Raw genomic sequence first — 19,456 nt, 5'->3', positions numbered from 1 at the left:
GAATTTCCCCTAGGGGATTAATAAAGGAAACTTAATTAATCAATTACACGTGTTTATGGGTGGCCCAGTGGTTAGCACTGTTGCCTCCCAGCAAGAAGGTCCTGGGTTCAAACCCCAGACTGCTCCAGGTCCTTTCTGTGTGGAGTTTGCATGTTCTCCCTGTGTCTGCGTGGGTTTCCTCTGGGTGCTCCAATTTCCTCCCACCATCAAGAAGACATACATGTTAGGGTTAATACTCCTGTCTGCGCCCCTGAGCAAGGCAATGGAAAGAACCGGAGTTGTATAGGAGCAGTGGGTAGCTGCAGCTACCCACTGCTCCGAAACAAAAGGATGGGTTAAATGCAGAGGATGTGTTTCACAGTATGCTTTTATGCTGCTTATGTTTGCCTTACAAGGCAAATATTTGCAAAGCTAGTATCTTGTGATTGTATCTTTGTCTCCAGACTGACATCGATAAACAACATAGCGTCCATGCCAAAGGTGCTTCACCGCCTTCTTCAACCCAAAACAACAAATGATATGAAAAGATTTGCAAAAAATGATAACATTATATTAAATTATGATACATTTGCATTAAATACAAAAAAAGAAAACGTATAGTGGGAGTATATAGCATTGAATCTAGGAATGATGGGTTGTGGAGTTGTGGTATGGTATATGGTATAGTGTATGGGCAATATCGCATATAAGCAACATGGTTTAATAAGTTGTTGATTACTCAAACATAAAACTCTGTATACCAGCAACATACCTGTTGTGCATACAAGGTTGCCTTCAATGTCCCGTTCGTTGTTCCATTTATTTCTTTGTTTTTTTTTCCTTTTTTATTTATTTATTTTTTTTTTTTTGTGTATGAGTGGTGTCTGCAGGTGTTAGAAGCTGCTGTGTACCGAAGTCAAATTCCTCGTGTGCATAGGCACAGTTAGCCAATAAAGTTGATTCTGATGAGCAATCATCAAATCGCAATTCTGAAAAATTACTAGGCAGATAAAACAGATTGTGGTTATGAGATGCATATTATACAATAAATACATTTAAAAGTATGACCTCAACTATCCATCCATCCATCCATTATCCAAGCTGCTTATCCAGTCGGGGTCACGGGGATGCTGGAGCCTATCCCAGCAGTCATTGGGCAGCAGGTGGGAAGACACCCTGTACAGGCCACCAGTCCATCACAGGGCCCATACACACACACACACACACACACACACACACACACACACACACACACACACACACACACACACACACACACACACACACACACACACACACACACACACACACACACACACACACACACACACACACACACACACCTAGGGACAATTTAGTACGACCGATTCACCTGACCTACACGTCTTTGGACTGTGGGAGGAACCCGGAGCACCTGGAGAAAACCCACGCAGACATGGGGAGAACATGCAAACTCCACACAGAAGACAACCTGGGACAACCCCCAAGGTTGGACTACCCCAGAGCTCGAACCCAGGACCTTCTTGCTGTGAGGCGACCGCGCTAACCACTGTGCCACCGTGCCGTGATGACCTCAACTACATATTCAGCAAATGTAATTTAAGGCATGTAAAATGCAACTTACAAAGAAACTGTTAAGATTGCACATGGGCGTTCTTTATCAAAATCAATTTTCCTGGAACAAACTAATGAACAAACTATATCAATCGTTCTCGCTAGCAAATAATAAGTTGTTGATGCACTGGGAAATGTAGGTAACACACAATGGATAATTCATTTTCAGCAAATCACTGTGCATTTACTCAAAAATGTGTATTGAATTGGTAGTCATGGAGGCAAACTTTGCATAAATTTCCCTAGATTCTTGGAAAATTCTTGGTGGATTTGTACACACCTATCTATATCTGTAACTAATTTCTTATTTGCAATGTCATTCGATCGCCTTCACATGCAGCAGTAAAAGCGCCAGTTTTCGTTTGTCATCCATTGGTTTTGGTGCATAATGCTAACTTAGCTCGTGTGCACTTGCTAGCTGTTGATGTGTAACAATAATTTCAGACCTGTTTTCACACCAGACCACAAAACTTAATGTCAGCATTGGGGGGACAGTTTGACCCAGTTTGATTCTATCAAATCTCCAGTTGCTCCAGTTCTGTCATCCATTCCTTGGCTACGCGTTATCACAGACAGAGAAGAAGAAAATATTTCCCGGCAGCACGCAGCATAGATCATAAGTTGAATTTATTTCCCTATTCGTTCAGCGACTTCTCAAAATGTCCATTACTGCCTCCATCCATCCACCCATTATCCGAGCCACTTATCCTGCTCTCAGGGTCGCGGGGATGCTGGAGCCTATCCCAGCAGTCATTGGGCAGCAGGCGGGGAGACACCCTGGACAGGCTGCCAGACCATCACAGGGCCGACACACACACACACACACACACACACACACACACACACACACACACACACACACACACACACACACACACACACACACACATATTCACATCTAGGGACAATTTAGTACGGCCAACCCATCTGACCTACATGTCTTTGGACTGTGGGAGGAAACCGGCACCCTTGGAGGAAACACACACAGACACGGGGAGAACATGCAAACTCCACACAGAGAATGACCCGGGATGACCGCCGAGGTTGGACTACCCGGGGGCTTGAACCCAGGACCTTCTTGCCGCAAGGCGACCGCGCTAACCACTGCGTCACCGTGCCGCCCTGCCTCTCCGAAACCCAGAACCATAAATCATTACTGCTTGTCAAATATATGTTCAGTATTTGTTCTTAGCTCTGTCACTCGAAACGATTTATCTTATTCATGTTCATTCTTACTTTTACATCATGATGCAAGGAGCAGTGCTCATTTTGAGCTAACATGCTGCCCCTCCCCAAAAAAAAAAGTTCTTAGACAAGCAAATCTAAAATCTCTCCATCCTGTCATTCACCTTGTTAGTTTATTGAAATCTGGATCTGGACACTTGTAGATAAATAACAAAATATGATGTATATGATGTTGACAGATAACCACTAAACACATTTAGTGTCATGTTCACAGCATTTTTGTTGGTCTCTACTTCCCATAAAAACTTATCCGGGCATGTCAAGTACATTAAATACAAAACATTTACCTCGTGAAAATAAAGGCCAGCACATCCTTTAGGCCACTGCGAAAACAATGGTCCGACTACAACGTTTCCATCCACGATCTTCAGTGATTTTCCAAAGCATAACATTAATTATTGAGATGTGTTTTGGAGGAACTAATGGCCCCCTTCTCCCCAGACAGATGTCGATATGGAGGGTAGAAAAAAATACATAGATGTTTCACTATAAAACTGTCAAACAACTATTCAGGGCATGTAATTGCTTCTTCCTGCACCCTGGTCCTGTCGTTCCCAGTCTGAGGGGAGAAACATTGAAAGCTTCCTCGTTCCCCCCAAGAAAACCGCCGACTTAGCCAACTCTCCTAGACTACCCCGAGACACTCGTTTTCCCCACAGCCTTCTGCCGGATTGAAAAGCATCTGCGGCGTGATAAAAGGCGCCACTGCTGCCAAATTAGCAGCGCATTCAAAAGTTCTGAAAGGATGCTGAATGTCAACAATGGAGGCTGAGCAGCAATGGCTTAATTATCCTTAATGTGCACGTGCGTACGTGGGCGCGTGCTTGTGAGTTTGCGTGTGCATGTGTGTGTGTGTGAGAGAGAGAGAGACAGCGTGTGTGCACTCTGCCTAGGTTCAATACCAATGATGTAATATCATATTTCTGGTTTTTGTCCCTGAAAGAGCATTACATCATCGAAACCTTAGGCTCAGAGGCAGGGATGCTAGTTTTCTACTGACACTGGGATCGCCGGCAGCAAGGAGGGGAAGCTGAGCCAGTCAGTCAACCAACAAACCTACCAGCCAAAATAGTCACCCGGCCAGTCGACCATGTTTCAATCTAACTCTTCAATTAATTTCAAGTAAATAATGAAATGCTGCAAAATAAATCAGGCAAATGACGGCGCATTTCCCTCAGATCAGCTAAGCGAATGAAACCCTGAATGTAGGCCGATGTGACCTACGTCATGTCCGTACTACCACACCCACGACAAAGATGGCCCAATTCAGATTAAGTAACAGCTGATCATGTGATGAATCAATTTTCATTTCATTTTTTTCCATTGAAATTCATCACATTTCTTTTTATTGAATAAAGTTTATCCAACTCAAGCAAGGATACAAACTTTTACGCAAATTCTGGGGATGTTATTTGATATTTGCATTTCTATCAAGCTTTTTTTTTCTTATCCGAAACGACAAACTTTGCATAAAAACACTTGAATCTAAAGTCAGTGTCGGTTTGCAACAACCTGATGATTAAACTCACGCCTCTGGTCGTTTCATTGGTCAGGTGAGACGAGAACGCTTCTTGAGGCCGCCATCTCTGTTGTCCATCCATCCATTATCCAAACCACTTATCCTGCTCTCAGGGTTGCGGGGATGCTGGAGCCTATCCCAGCAGTCATTGGGCGGCAGGCGGGGAGACACCCTGGAAAGGCCACCAGGCCATCACAGGGCCAACACACACACACACACACACACACACACACACACACACACACACACACACACACACACACACACACACACACACATAAGGACAATTTTTAGTATTGCCGATTCACCTGACCTACATGTCTTTGGACTGTGGGAGGAAAAACCAGAGCACCCGGAGGAAACCCACGTGGCTCGAACACAGAACCTTCTTGCTGTGCTAACCACTGCGCCACTGTGCCGCCCCATCTTTGTTGCATTGACTCCATTTACCGTTTCATACACATGGCGGTCAGTTCACTTCGCTCTGCTGTAACGTGTACAACTGTTGGGAGATTTTATTCTCATTAGTAAATACGATTGTGGATACCTCTCTCTGGATACCTCATCCTCTTTCTATTTTCTCTTCCTTTAGCGTGTTTCCAGTTACCATCATCAAAGAATGACAGTGACAGAGAAAGTGGAAGACAGAAATAGAAAGAGATAGGCACAGCAGACAAGCAAGTGAGGGAGAGTGAGAGAAAGAGAGGGAGAGAGAAACAGATTTCTTAGAGGAAACTATTAAAATGAAGAAAAAAAAACAGATAATAAACAAAAATTTTGTCAAACCATAAAGTCGTTGTTGAGAAGCTGAATATCTGTTAAGAACTGGAAGGTGATTGATTTGGTAATCAACCGTCCAGTAAAATAAACCAAACAACATCCATCCAGCCATTATCCAAGCTGCTTATCCCAACCAGGTTCGCGGGGATGCAGGAGCCTATCCCAGCAGTCACTGGGCGGTAGGCGGGGAGACACCCTGTACAGGCTGCCAGTCCATCACAGGGCCGACACACACACACACACTCACACCTAGGAATAATTTAGTAGGGCCGATTCACCTGACCTACATGTCTTTGGACTGCGGGAGGAAACCGGAGCCCCCGGAGGAAACCCACGCAGACACGGGGAGAACATGCAAACTCCATATAGAGGACGACCCGGGACGACCCCCAAGGTTGGACTACCCCAGGGCTCGAATACAGGACCTTCTTGCTTTGAGGCGACCGTGCTAACCACTGCGCCACCGTGACGCCTAGAGGAAACGATTCGAATAAAAATACATAATAAACAAAAGCTTTGCCAAACCATAAAGTTGTTGTTGAGAAGCTGAATATCTGTTAAGAACTGAAAGGAGGGTGGTTTGGCGACCAACCGTCCAATAAAATAAACCAAAAACCATGATACATGATTTTAACCTTGTGACTTTACCAACACACTAAACCAAAACAAAATTGATAAATGCCTTTCAATTGTGTAATTTGTGTGCACCGAATCTCAGTAACATATAAAACTATTTTCAGTGGTAGGAATAAAAATTAACATTGGACAAGCTGTTCTTGAGTTTTGGTGTACAGAAGGTCATCTATATATATAAAGCCCCCATTTAACTTTCATGCAGGGAAGAATACGGGAAAAAATACAAGCTATGTGCCCTTTACGTCTATATGAGCACCCACTCATTCACATAATTTTCTGTGCTCTGACCCTCCTGTCGGCATGGTGGGTTGATGAGGGAAGATGAGGAGAAAACACTTGCACCTTCATCATCTTCACCATCACCTCCAATGTCGTAAACATGGCACAGCATCACCACAGCAAGTCCCATAGTGCATTAGTGGGAAGTTTGCATTTGATTTTATTCCGATAATTTGATTCACCCCCCCCCCCCTTGTTTGTTTTAGAAAGTACTGGGTCGTTGCAGGTCATGGATCAGTGGCAACTACTTTCACAAGAGGGCTGAGCAAAATGTCTCTCTCTCTCTCTCTCACCCACACAAACACACACACACGCACAAACAGATGCATGCACCCGCATCATAAACACACACGCGCATGAGAACACGCACACATAGACTTATTTCAGTCCAAAATTGCAGTGTCATTTATTATTTCTGCGATTTATAATCCTTAATATACTTTCCTCTTTGGAAATGCAGAGCAATGGGTTTAACCAAGGCGGCTCTGAATTATGAGCCAAGCAGAAATGGTTTTAGAGCTTGGCTCAAATTAAGATCGCTTCGATGACCTCATTACACAATTTAGGTAATCACTGGAACCGAGGCCCACACATTTAGAATAATGCAATCGGGAATGGAATATTACAGAGTATCGATCCTTCATTTTCATTATTCTGTAAGTTTGCACCAGCACAGAAACTTTTGACTGTCTGCAGATGAGTACTGCCATGCCCTGAGCTAATAACCTGACTGAGAAACACATCCTGTGTTCAAAGGACGGAGTGGAGAACATCCAAAAAAAAAAAAAAAAAAAACCCCGTGCAAGATCATCGATATAAAACTTCACACGACTCCTTCATCTTCGACAGCAGCCAGCTCCACTTTGGAAGCCACAAGAAAGTGTGGGCTAGGCTAGATGACGGTACGCGCGAGTCCCTCCTGTAATTCCTCCTGATACCTGTGCATTAAGTCACCTCTCCTCAGTGGAAGAGGCACATCAAAAGGAGATTAAAATTAAAACTAAGAACAAGGCAATCTGATGTACGGTTAAGTCGAGGCAGGGGATAAAAGCTCTACTCGGAAAGTCGAAAACACAGGCCGGAATTCTCAATCGCTTCCTCGCCACGTCGGAAAACATGCAAAAATGTTTCCCTCTTGGGGAAATCAAGTGCCACATCCGGGCATATGGTGGGAATAACCAGAATATATATCAAACAAGACTATTATCACACTGTAGATGTCACAGCTGATATAGGATTTAGAGATGATTCATGTTGCGTTCATCCCCGGCCAAAAGATCAGAGAGAGAAAGAGAGAGGAAGAGGGTCAGCAACACAACATGTTTGTCTAGCAGAAGTAAATTGATCACGGTGTGGATATAAGATAGCTGGTGCGGTGCGCTCATCCGTTCGGAGCCACAGAGAGGGTCATTGTTTCATTATGAATACATGAATGAAGATGTAATTCATGTCTCGGGGTCTACTTTAGACCCTGTGTGCATCAGCACAGACAGCGAACATGCCCGGTCCTGCATTTGGACCTCAAACATACAGGAACTATGAAGGGCAAAAATTAAAAACGTGCTGCCACACTGGTACCCTAGACACCATTGAACCACATGAGGATAATTAATACTTTATTCTCAGGCACTTTTCCTTCATGAGAGGGAGATGCAGGTGAGATGACCCAAGATTGGGAAACCACATGTGAGGAGGCAGCATGGAAGCGCCGTATCGTGTTTTGCCTTCATAAATGTGGCAATACCCCCCCCCCATCCTTCAACTAGCAATTAAATCCAGTTAGAGATTACACATGCTCTGTGCTGCATCCCAGGCTTCACAGGCATCTCCACAGGCAGCTTGGACTGATAATAACTATGGTCTGCAGTGCTTTTAGCCATTCATTTGATGAAGTGCCTTTTTCACCTTGCTGCTTTAATCATCCACAGGCATGGAAAGTGTGTTTGCATGTGCACATATGTGTATGTAGCATTCATGCACATACGTGTTTGTGTGTACATGTGTATGTTGCATTTGCGCATGTGTGTGTAGGGGAGCATATGCATATATTGCATTTGTGCACGCATACATGCATGTGTGTGTACATATGTGTATGTTGCATGCGTGTGTACGTGTGTGTGTGTGTGTGTGTGTGTGCTTTCTGCAGACAATCAATTAAACAATTGTTAGCGGTACCTGATGTTCCAACAGAATTCATTATATTAAATGTGAACTCGCATCAATTCAGGAACAGAGGAGTACCAACATAAAATCCCACAGCTCTGGAAGATATCCAGAAGATGATTGTAGAGGGAAGGAAAAAAAAAGACTCGTTTTTTGTTTTGTTTTGTTTTTAACGTCAGATCGATCCTGATGACTGAAATGGCCTTGGTTCATAACAGACCATGTCTGCTAGCAACAGCTTAGCCGGTCCGCTGAGGCGTCTTTCCACACGTCTTTTGGGGGAGATTCTTGAAAGAAGGTGACTGAAGAAGTCTCTCTAAAAAGCGGGGGGGGGGGGGTTATTGTGATGACCCCGCTTGACACTATGGGTCTTTTTCCACGGTGTAAAAACATGCTACTCCAAGGCTAGACTTTCAGCTAATCCAGTTCGGGGTGGTTTGGGGGGAGTAGGCCCAAGACAGACTGCCATGATTGATAATGTCAACATGGCATGTGGTGGATCACCTGCTCTTTCCATTCTTGGTACACTGATTTGAACTGGAAAGCTTCTATGACCACACTATTTCCTAGAGTATCGCCCTCGGAGAAGTGGACGAGATTACCACGGATCTGAAAACCTCCATCGCACATTTTGTTTGGAAAAAAAAAAATTTCATCAGGGCGGATAGCTGAAAAGTTTTCTTAAAAGGCTGTGGTGGGGGGCGGGCATCTGGGTGGCATGGCGGTCTATTCCATTGCCTAGCAACACGGAGATTGGCAGTTTGAATCCCCGTGTTACCTCCGGCTTGGTCGGGCACCCCTACAGACACAATTGGCCATGTCTGCGGGTGGGGAAGCCAGATGTGGGTATGTGTCCTGGTCGCTGCACTAGCGCCTCCTCTGGTCAGTCGAGGCACCTGTTCAGGGTGGAGGGGGAACTGGGGGGGAATAGCGTGATCCTCCCATGCGCTACGTCTCCCTGGCGAAACTCCTCACTGTCAGGTGAAAAGAAGCGGCTGGTGACCCCACATGTATCGGAGGAGGTATGTGGTAGTCTGCAGCCCTGCCCGGATCTGCAGAAGGGGGTGAAGCAGCGACCGGGGTGGCTCGGAAGAGTGGGGTAATTGGCCGGATACAATTGGGGAGAAAAAGGGGAGGAAATCCCCCCCCCAAAAAAAGCTTTGGTTGTACAAAATAGTTCTGAAAATATCTGGCTACCATATCTTCAACATCACAGTCCAGTTGGCTAAACGTTTCCTCTGGTCTGTTGGCATTTACCAATCTAAGCAGGTTCACATGTTTACCTGATGGTGATTCCCATGAGGAGACACACTGTCACATGGGCGACACATTGTCACATGGGAAATTAAGTTAAAATCTGTTTGATCTCATTCATTCCTTAGCTAGACTCCAATGGGCCTCGTATTGTGGTTATGCGTACTGGAGTAAGAATACCCCTCATAGGGTTTGTGTTGGTTTTGCACTTGATTTGAAGTTTTTCACCCTCCCTCCCTTTTTTTCTCACCAATTGTATCCGGCCAATTAATTACCCCACTCGTCTGAGCCGTCCCGGTCGCTGCTCCACCCCCTCTGCCAGTCCGGGGAGGGCTGCAAACTACCACATGCCTCCTCCGATACGTGTGGAATCGCCAGCCGCTTTTCACCTGACAGTGAGTTTTGCTAGGGGGACATACCACGTGGGAGGCTCACACTACCCCCCCCCCCCAGAACAGGCACCCCAACCGACCAGAGGTGGCGTTAGTGCAGCGACCAGGACTCATACCCACATCCGGCTTCCCACCCACAGACACGGCCAATCGTGTCCGCAGGGATGCCTGACCAAGCCGGAGGTAACACAGGGATTTGAACCACCGATCCCCGTGTTGGTAGGCAACGGAATAGACCGCCACACGACCCGAACGTCCAATTCGAAGTTTAACATTCGAGTTGGACATATATGGGTTACGCTGGTGTTGACTTGAAGCGGATATAGGAATTTTAAATGTCACCCGCCTTCTCTAAAGGTTAGACGTGTCAGTAAAATTAGACTATACGACCACTACGTCCATACAGGTACATCCAAATGGCAATATGTGTGTGCTGAAGCACCTCTGTAACCCGCGTTAGAATATATGTACTGGGCGTGTAAGTATTTCTCGGGCAGATTTACTCTTGCAGAGTAACATTTCACCTCTGAGTGACACCAGTGTTAAGAAAAAAATACTCTGGAGTTGATTGATAGTCCTTTAGCGTAAGCACACGTTGACGAAGAACCCAGTCGGGTCGCTTCATTCACATTTACATCACTAGCACACTACGCACGTGAGCACGCACATCCACGTGCACACACACACACACACACACACACACACACACACACACACACACACACACACACACATACATATTTCTCCAGAGAAATGCTTCACACTGTACAGGCATGAGTTAGCAAATAATTGCTAGTTGGGGAAGGGAGGTAGCTGGTAATATGCATAGGGAATTTTAATCTTGACTTTTAATAAGCTTTTGACCTTCTTGTGTCTGCGGCCTATAATTAGAAAGTCTGGCTGGGCTAGATTGACAGAATGCTGTGTCTTAGGCGAGGTAAAACCTTGTGCAACTGCGGTCAGCAGACCTTCTAAATCATGCAGCCGCATGAGAAATGTTTAATCTAACAAATTGGTTTCTGTTTCCTCTCTCTCTCTTTTTTTTTTTTCATTCATCCATGCAGTGGGTTTTCTGAATATGGGGGTGATGTCATCGTCTCATCCTTTTAAGAGTGACTGTGGACCATATATTCTGAGGGGGAGGGAGGGAGAGAATCAGGACCTAATGGTCTTTCCTCCTCCAGCCAAATCTAATTGTGCCCTATCTTCTCCAAGTTTAACTGTCCTATGTAAGAGGGCTGATACCGTAGTTTTAACTGTTGAGCTTCCCGTGTGTGTGTGTGTGTGTGTGTGTGTACGTGTGTGAATGTGCATATGTGTAAATGTGTCTGCCTTACATGTCTATGTGTGACAGTGCAAGTGTGTGTCTGTATACCTATGTATATGTGCATATGCTTGGCTGCCTGCATGTATGTATATGTGTGTGTGTGTGCGTGTGTACGCCCGCGCATGTGCATACATGCGTGTGACCTTTTCGAATGTTGACGAATCCAAACTGCAGTATTAAATACAACAATTTGCCCTGCTCGGGTGCTGGACGTTCACGTATTTGACAGCACATTGTTGCTAACCTGGGTTGAACCTGCAGAAACTGCAGCAGCAGCAGCATCAGCAGCAGCAGCAGTCTTTTTGAGTGCGAGATAAAACCATGAACTCTCTCTTCCTTGCCCAGGAGTGGGCTGTAGCATCTGTCAGGCAGCACTAAATTTAGCGTCTGGCGTTTATTTACCTTACGTCCTTGCTGGTGTGTCCTTGCTAAATGAAGGCGAACAGGACTGTCACCATCCAGAGGACAGCACGGCCCGGCCCCTAGGGAGCTGATGGATAACGGTGGGATTCGTATGCCGGCACATGACAGTGCACACACGCACACGGTTGCACACTGACACACAAACGAAGAACACTGAGGAGCATATGTGTGCCTATAACTGATGCCTGCATGTACACACATGCATGTCTGCACATACACACCCATTTTCTTCTCTCTCGTCTCTCTCACACATGCACACACACATTTTTTTCTCTCTTGCTCTCTCTCTCTCTCACACACACACACACACACACACACACACACACGTCTTGTGTGAAAATCCACTCTTGTAGTAATTCACTCAGGTGTACATACCTATCTAGACAGATAGGAAGTCAGATGTGCGACCAAAGGAGCCCTGGCTCACTGAGAGCAGGGGGGCCTGTGTGAACCAGATCGTCACAGTCTCCAGTTATGGTGGTATTTGAGTTTCAGCAGTCGGTGGAGGTATTTGGGGTTCATCTTTGGTGTTTTCAGCTTGTCAGTGTTGAGCGCTACACCGTCCTATGGATCAGTGCATCTCTATGGAGCCCCTGAAACAGCCCTCTTGTTCCTTTAACATTCCAGGTACGTCCACGCCCGCCCCTTCCTGTTGCTCCCCTTGTGTGGCGCTGATTGACAAGCGTCCGCTTCTCTCAGGCGCGTAATCAATCTGCTAATTGGTGTCGGAGGGTCGGCTGCTGCTGAAGCGTCGCCAACTCTGTCTTTGCCTACTTTATCTCTGTCACCGCAGACTCGCCAGATACATTAGCTCGGAAAGTTCAGCCTCTCCGGTCCATGCTCTCTCTCTCTCTCTCTTCTCTCCTCTCTCTGAAACCTCTCCTTTTAGTCTCCTTGTGGTCTTTTAGAAAATCCCCCAAGAAAACTATGCGTGCTGTTCCATTCAGGATCAACGTGTGCTGTGTTGATGCAATGTGTTATTTGTGCTGTTCGTGGCATCAAACTGTGACCTTTTCTAAAAAAAAAAAGAAAAAAGAAAAACCAATACATCACACCGGAGTGAGAGGAAAATATGAGCCTTGCACTGTTTCCATTGGTAACCAGAGCTCGGGAGGTAGAGAGAGAGAGAGAGAGAGAGAGAGAGAGAGAGAGAGAGAGAACAGGTCACTCGGCTTCTCTCTTTTTCAGGATAATTGGTGGCATAAATGCACCATACTGGAAACTATAATTCATTGTACCAACTTTAAATATATAGCACTCCATTCTCTTTGGTGCTTGGGCTCCCTGAGGCCGTTAAACGGCATAAATACATCGTGCATGCACCTAATGGTCATGACGACAAAAAGATTTTCTTGAACTGTAGAAATTGTGATTTCGCCTGCAACTATGTACATGTATAGACAATGTACATTAGTCCGCGTGGGTCTGAGTTTCTCTGTGAAATGCGTCATTCCTCTCACAGGTGCCTCGAGATGAGGAGACCTGGAACAGCATCTGCATGTGCCAAAATGACAGAGGGTTGACGAGCCCTTGAAAAAGCCCTCCCCTGATTGTTTTACTGGACATGTTGGCCCAGGGTGCCAATCAAACCCTGATTGGATGTTGAGGGCTCATTGGGAGTTTGACTGGTGCTGCCGGCAGCCGTCCTCGTGGTCCAGCGGAGCAGAGGGAATTAACCACAAGAGGCCAGTTTCTTTCCTTTGAATGCATGAATGAATCATAAAACGTTTCCCTCCCTCTGGGTTGTTGGTTAAAAGTGAGTTTGCAGTAAAAGGCACCTGTGTCCCTGTAATCACTGTTAACTCCAAAACTCGTGCATTAGGCCCCCAGTGCCCCCTGTTGGCCCCCAGATCCTCTCCGGGTCCTTTCCTGTGCTTCTGCGAGACCATGTCCACAACTGGTTGAATGTTTGAATTCAGGGATAGATGGATCTCATAAGTGTCGGTCTCAGAACATCAGGGTGTCATGGGGCACATAAAACACACCTCCAACCGGTGCCCCTCTCCTTGTGCGTTGCTCTCGCACATTCCCGTTCCCCCATCGCCATCTCCCGCCTCACGACAAGGTTGAAGTGCTCTGATAGGTGGAAATCAGCAGGAACTGCAGGAGTGATGGGGTGTGTGTGTGTGTGGGGGGGGGGTTTAATACCCCCTGCCAGCCTGCCTGTTCGCAACACAACAAGAACACAGGCTGTAATTCTCACACACTGATCACACAACTTTCAAGTTGTTCAAGTCCCCCCAACCCCTCTGCATGTGCACACATACAAGCACACACATTTTCCTTATTCTCTGCACAATATACAACCTGCTCTTTAAGCGCTAAAAGCCACCATTTTCATCAGAAAAAGGGCACTTATGCAAACACCTTTTTTCTTTTTTCTTTTTGAGTCATCCAGTTCCATTTCAGAGAAAAAGGCTTTTCTTTGTTTAGCCGTTCTCACAGTGTTGCGGATGTGTTCTGATTTTTATTTTTCATTCAGTAAAGCTATTACAGTTCGCACGTCAGAAAAATGCTCATGAACATTGTGGTCTGTCACATCCTTACAGCCTCCAACATGCAGTTAGGCTGCATGCGTAAAAAAGCAATGGGAAAAGCTGGCCTTGTGTAGAGAACAGAAAGACTGTAGGCAATGATTATAAATTATATGATATTTATGACTACAAATTATACATCAATGCATTTAAAGACTGTATTTACAGATTCTGGTGTCTCTCTGTGTTCAAATGAAATTGGACTTCAAAATGAAGCCGAGGTCCTGTTTTCCACATGTTGAAAGCTCCCTGGAATGGGACGGAAATTACCTTGAATCTCTCACCGGTTTCGCACGGTCCCATTGGTCTTGACAGATCTGAGATCAGTCCGTGTGTACTGTTGACGCCCATTGATGTGTTGTGTGTTACACTGCATGCTATTTCAACACTTTTAACACACACACACACGAGAGACAGAGAGAGAGAGAGAGAGAGACACCTTCTGCTCGCCCGACAGACAGATTACCTGAATAAATTGCACACATCAACCAAGTGGTTCTTATTTCAATAGTTTTCTTCTGTTTTGGTTGAACAGAGTTTGATTTTTTTTTTGGTGTCGTTATTGTTGTTTGTCTTTACCAACAGGATATGTTGGGAAGCCATGTTCCTCTAATACTGGCACTGAGAAACAGCCAACACTGTCACGGCTGACACATCAAATCAATGAAAGTTCCCTCAAGTCTGACGGTGGTACATAAGGAGACATTAACCCTTCCATCCACATCTCAAACCTTCCGTATTTGAAAAACGGCCCACAAAAAAAGAGGAAGAAGTAGAAGAAAGGAGGAGGTGGAAGAGTCTCAGGGCTGTAAATTCAACACATTTTTGAGCACCCAGCTCCAGTCTGGTGGGGAGCTGACTCGACAATGTAACGAGTGGGTGAGTTTTTAAACACTCACCTGTCATTTTTCAGGGATATGCCAAAGCCTCGTACCGACCCCGAACTCCAACGGTGGAAGCGGGCCCTCTCCTTGCCGGATGAGGCGGCTGGGTGAACGGAACTGGACCCAACCTGAAAAGGTCAATGAAAATGTGAGGAATGCACCTTTAACAGTGTAAAAATATTTGGCAGCGCTGCACAGCAGCCCCTCCATGTGACTACTTAATAACACGAGTCTCGATCCGATGGAGGGTCTCCCTGTGAGAAGACCGTCTGTTGTAATGCGCCAGGGCAGCCGTCCTTGATACTGTTATTGTAAAGCGAGTCCGTTTGCAGCAGTGCTTTTGAACTGCAGCTGCGTAACATGTCTTCACAGCCTCGACAATGACAACGTACGATACCTTACGTTCACGTGTGCGTTAATGAGGCCTTCAGTACAATCCTCAAACAGGTTGCACCTGCACAGCCCATTCTGTGATCCCCCTAGCTTTTTATCTATGCCTTTATAAACTTTAACACACACTACCCCATAGGCCTACACAGTACAGTAGGACTGTACAAAAACTTTCCTAAACTCCACCCTTCATGCCTCCTCCATACCTGATTGAGGCAGCCCTTTTTTTCTGAGGCCATAAAAGATAGAGGTTGGGGGTGTTTCCCACCTGCAACAGAGAAGCAGAGAGGGCTTGCCGCTCGCATGCCCATATTTCTTGGCTCCGTTTGACTGGAGACATGTCCAATCCAAACACAGTCATTCAACATGTAAACAAAGCACAACGTATAACTGTTCCTCCGTCGACGCTACGCCACGCTCGCGAGCTGCACGGCTGTCTGTGACGCCCCTGACCTTATCTTGCTTGGTAGCACTGAGAAATGTGGTAACCGGGACGTCTTTAATAATAGCACATGTCGTAACGTGTCCAACCCCCCAACACACCCCTTTCACGCTCTCCAGCGCTCCGATTTGTTGTTTGAATTGCTGAAATGTATTTGGTTCCTGGGGTCCTTGGACTTGTTTACCAGGATGGGGGGGTGCGGGGTGTGTGTGGGGGGGGGCATAAGATTAGTCCCAGCTTACTTGCTGAGCCGTGAGACGCAACAGCGAGAGAGGAGGGGGCGTCCTGCTCTTTTAGATTATGGTCCATGCTGAAGTGGGAAAGAATGTTGCTGGGTTCGATTTGAATGCGTGTTACAGGGACGAGGAGGGGGGAGACGTCAATGGCGGTTCTCTCGCCACGGAGGACCTGCAAGTTTGAAAAATGCCTCACAGATACCAAAAATGAAAACAGCGTAGAAATGTGACACAAAATTATAGATGGTACGGTGCAAACAAGCTAAAAGAAGGAAACACAATAAGGCAATATTGAGCAAGCAAAGAATCAACTGATGGGAAAAGCAAAGCTACACTGGGAGCATCACTGTCCGGAGTGCACAGGTACAGTTAAACACAATGAAAACAGCTTCACAACAATGTAATACGGCATGCACCAAACTGGGAGACAGCTGATTCATGGGAATAGGATGAGAAGTAGCCAGGTAGGGAACCAGAGTGCTGCTCTTTTTATGAGGTTAGCATTATCAGTATGGTATGAGGTGTGGGCCTGTTTGGTAAATAGACACACCTATCACTGATCACGCAAGCTTGTTGTTATGTCTGTAGAAGTGTAGAGGTGTGCATTCTATCAATCTGTCTGTCTGTCTGTCTGTCTGTCTGTCAATCTATCTATCTGTCTACCTATCTATCTCTATCTGTCTATCTATCTATTTATCTATCTATCCATCTATAGGTCTGTCTACCCATCTATCTATCCATCTGTCTACCTGTATCTATCTGTCCATCTATCTAGTTATCTATCCATCTATTGCTGTCTATCTGTCTACCTATCTATCTGTCTACCTATATATCTATTTATTTATCTATCCATCTATCGCTGTTTGTCTACCTATCTATGTATCTATCTACCTGTCTATCTGTCCATCTATCTATCCATCGCTCTATCTATCTGTCTGTCAACATCTGTCAATCTTCTAGCTAGCTGTCTGTCTTCTGTCTCTCTGTCTGTCTGCATGTTTATCACTCTTTCTGTTTTATTTGTCTGTCAGTTTAAACCACCTGTCTGTCTACACTGAGTCACTGATCAGACATCAAAGGAGATTTAATACAGGTCAATATTTTCCCCATATTTTCTCTGAGGGGACGCCGACATGTCTGCCACATAAAAGCAATCAATGCCGAGTTCACACAGCCACACAGGTATGAGATGCCTGTGGCCGATTGTTTGGCTGCTTTTTATGAAACATCATAAAGGGATTTGGTTGGTCCACATTTCATTTGAAGTTTCTGTGAGTATTTCAAAGTCTTGGAAAAAAAAAAGGCTGTTAAAAACCAAGGTAAGTGAAGATGACCCTCCTGACCTGCAAAAAGCGGTCTATCAGACAACTGTGAGAGATTTCCTTTTCCTTTCAGAAGCAGTTTGTTTGTGACGGAGATCACGCCATTCAGGGTGTCCGTGGCTGGGTGGAGGTGAGCGGCAGGGGTCATTGCCAAGGTGCCAGTTGTCTCGCATAGCCAGACCTATTTCCATACCATGTTTTATTAGGAGAAAGGTTAGGAAGAGCCAATCATCATTCTGAAATAGTTGACAAAAAAAATAATTGGAAGGTTTTTGGAATTTCTTAAACTAATTAAAATCATGCAGGGCGGGACTAAAATGTGCGTCACTCACCAGTGCCCTTGCAAAATGATTGTTGCTAGATGGGAGGAACCAATGGTACAAAGAGGCGGTACCCACCACTTGATTGACAGATGAGATGTAGCGGGTAAACCCCAACCTAACCTTAATCCCAATTTTAAACCTAATCTAAACTTAACCACAACCTAACCCCAATCAATGAGGCGACAGTTGCCACCCCTTTGTACCTTCACTTCATGGGAGCTAGCAACAACCTTGCAAAACAGTACTGGGGAGAAATGTTGCTGTGGGACATTTTGCACATGGTGAGAGGTGAGACCTGTCATATGGATCAATTACCTTAAAAGAAAACTCCACCCAAAATAACTGCCGATGTGTATAATATGAGGTTTACAGTTAAAAAAATTATAATCGCCATCCAAGAGGTAAAGCACAAAGCAGATTAAACATTAGCTGTGCAGAAACGCACAAGACTTGTTAAAATTCCCTTTCAGAGGGCACAATTTCTCAACATATTCTATGAATATCTTTAAAAGAATCAACTTTTTGACCCAAGAAGACCTGCCATATTGTATAATCCAAATCCTCTCTAAGTTAGTCCATAATGACACTGTATCTTGCTAGCTGGAGCGCTCATTGTCGTTTTCATAGAGACAAGGACTTTGAAAACACAATACACAGAAAGCGGAAGCAAGCAAAATACCAAGTGAAATAGTCGGCGAGACATACTAAGGTGTGAGTGACAGGTGCAATGCAGTGTGGGTGCTATTTGGCTCACTGCTATCCAGAATCACCGTCCTGACCTGCATGTGATATCCTCCTTCAATACGGGCTTCCCGGCCTCCTTCATCTCACTACTGGTCACATTCGCCTTCCAGCTCAATCGGCCTTCGACACAGATCGATTCCTTCCTCAGTCAATTGTCTCATCACCTTCTGTTGGCTGATGTCTCTGGCATAGTCACACACACACACACACACAGAGTCAGACGCTTTGACTGAGTGAGTGTATTGTGTGTGTTTGCACAATTACCAAAAGCAAAGGTAGATTTAAATGACTCAGTTTGAGGGCCCAAATTCGCATTAGCTGCATAGCTAATAATCAACAGGTATAACGAGCACAGTAAATTAAAATATTGGTATTTTTGTGGTTCCTTTTCTCTATCTGTTGCTTCAGACCCCATCGGGCCAGTGATCAACACACTGCCGGGTACGTGAATTAAAAACTGCCGTCGGTTTAAAAAGCCATAAAATATCCCGCAGGCCGACATCGGTTCTATCCAAAGCCATAATTCACAGGAGCAATGCAGCAGCGTCATTTTTGTTTAGAGAAATTGCTTCCTTGTTGCTTCCAGGCAATATCATTGATCTGTGGTGGCAGGTTCCTGGGTCAGCAATGATTGAACGAATACAGAGTTCACGAGCGCGACAGTCTGTGTAGCCATAAACTTATATTACGCGGGAACTGTGACACCTCATCGCGGGCCAGCGCCGCCTCTCTTGACGGATTACGACATCTGCAGCAGATGAGCTTTAAATATGTTCAAAGTGGTGGGACCTTGGACTGAGCAACAACAACGGAGCATACGGAGGGGCTGAGAAACACTGTAAAAAGAGTGCTGATATCAAAAAAACGAAAATATTAACACACGTGGAAGTATTTTTCTCCATTGACACAAGTTATTTGACTCTATCTCGACCACGGAGTCCGGTCACATAATGCTAACTGGCAGCTTTAC

Source organism: Lampris incognitus, chromosome 19 (assembly GCF_029633865.1).
Source record: "Lampris incognitus isolate fLamInc1 chromosome 19, fLamInc1.hap2, whole genome shotgun sequence".
Taxonomy (NCBI): Eukaryota; Metazoa; Chordata; class Actinopteri; order Lampriformes; family Lampridae; genus Lampris; species Lampris incognitus.
The sequence above is the reverse complement of the archived record's forward strand: the minus strand, read 5'-3'. Positions refer to the sequence as shown.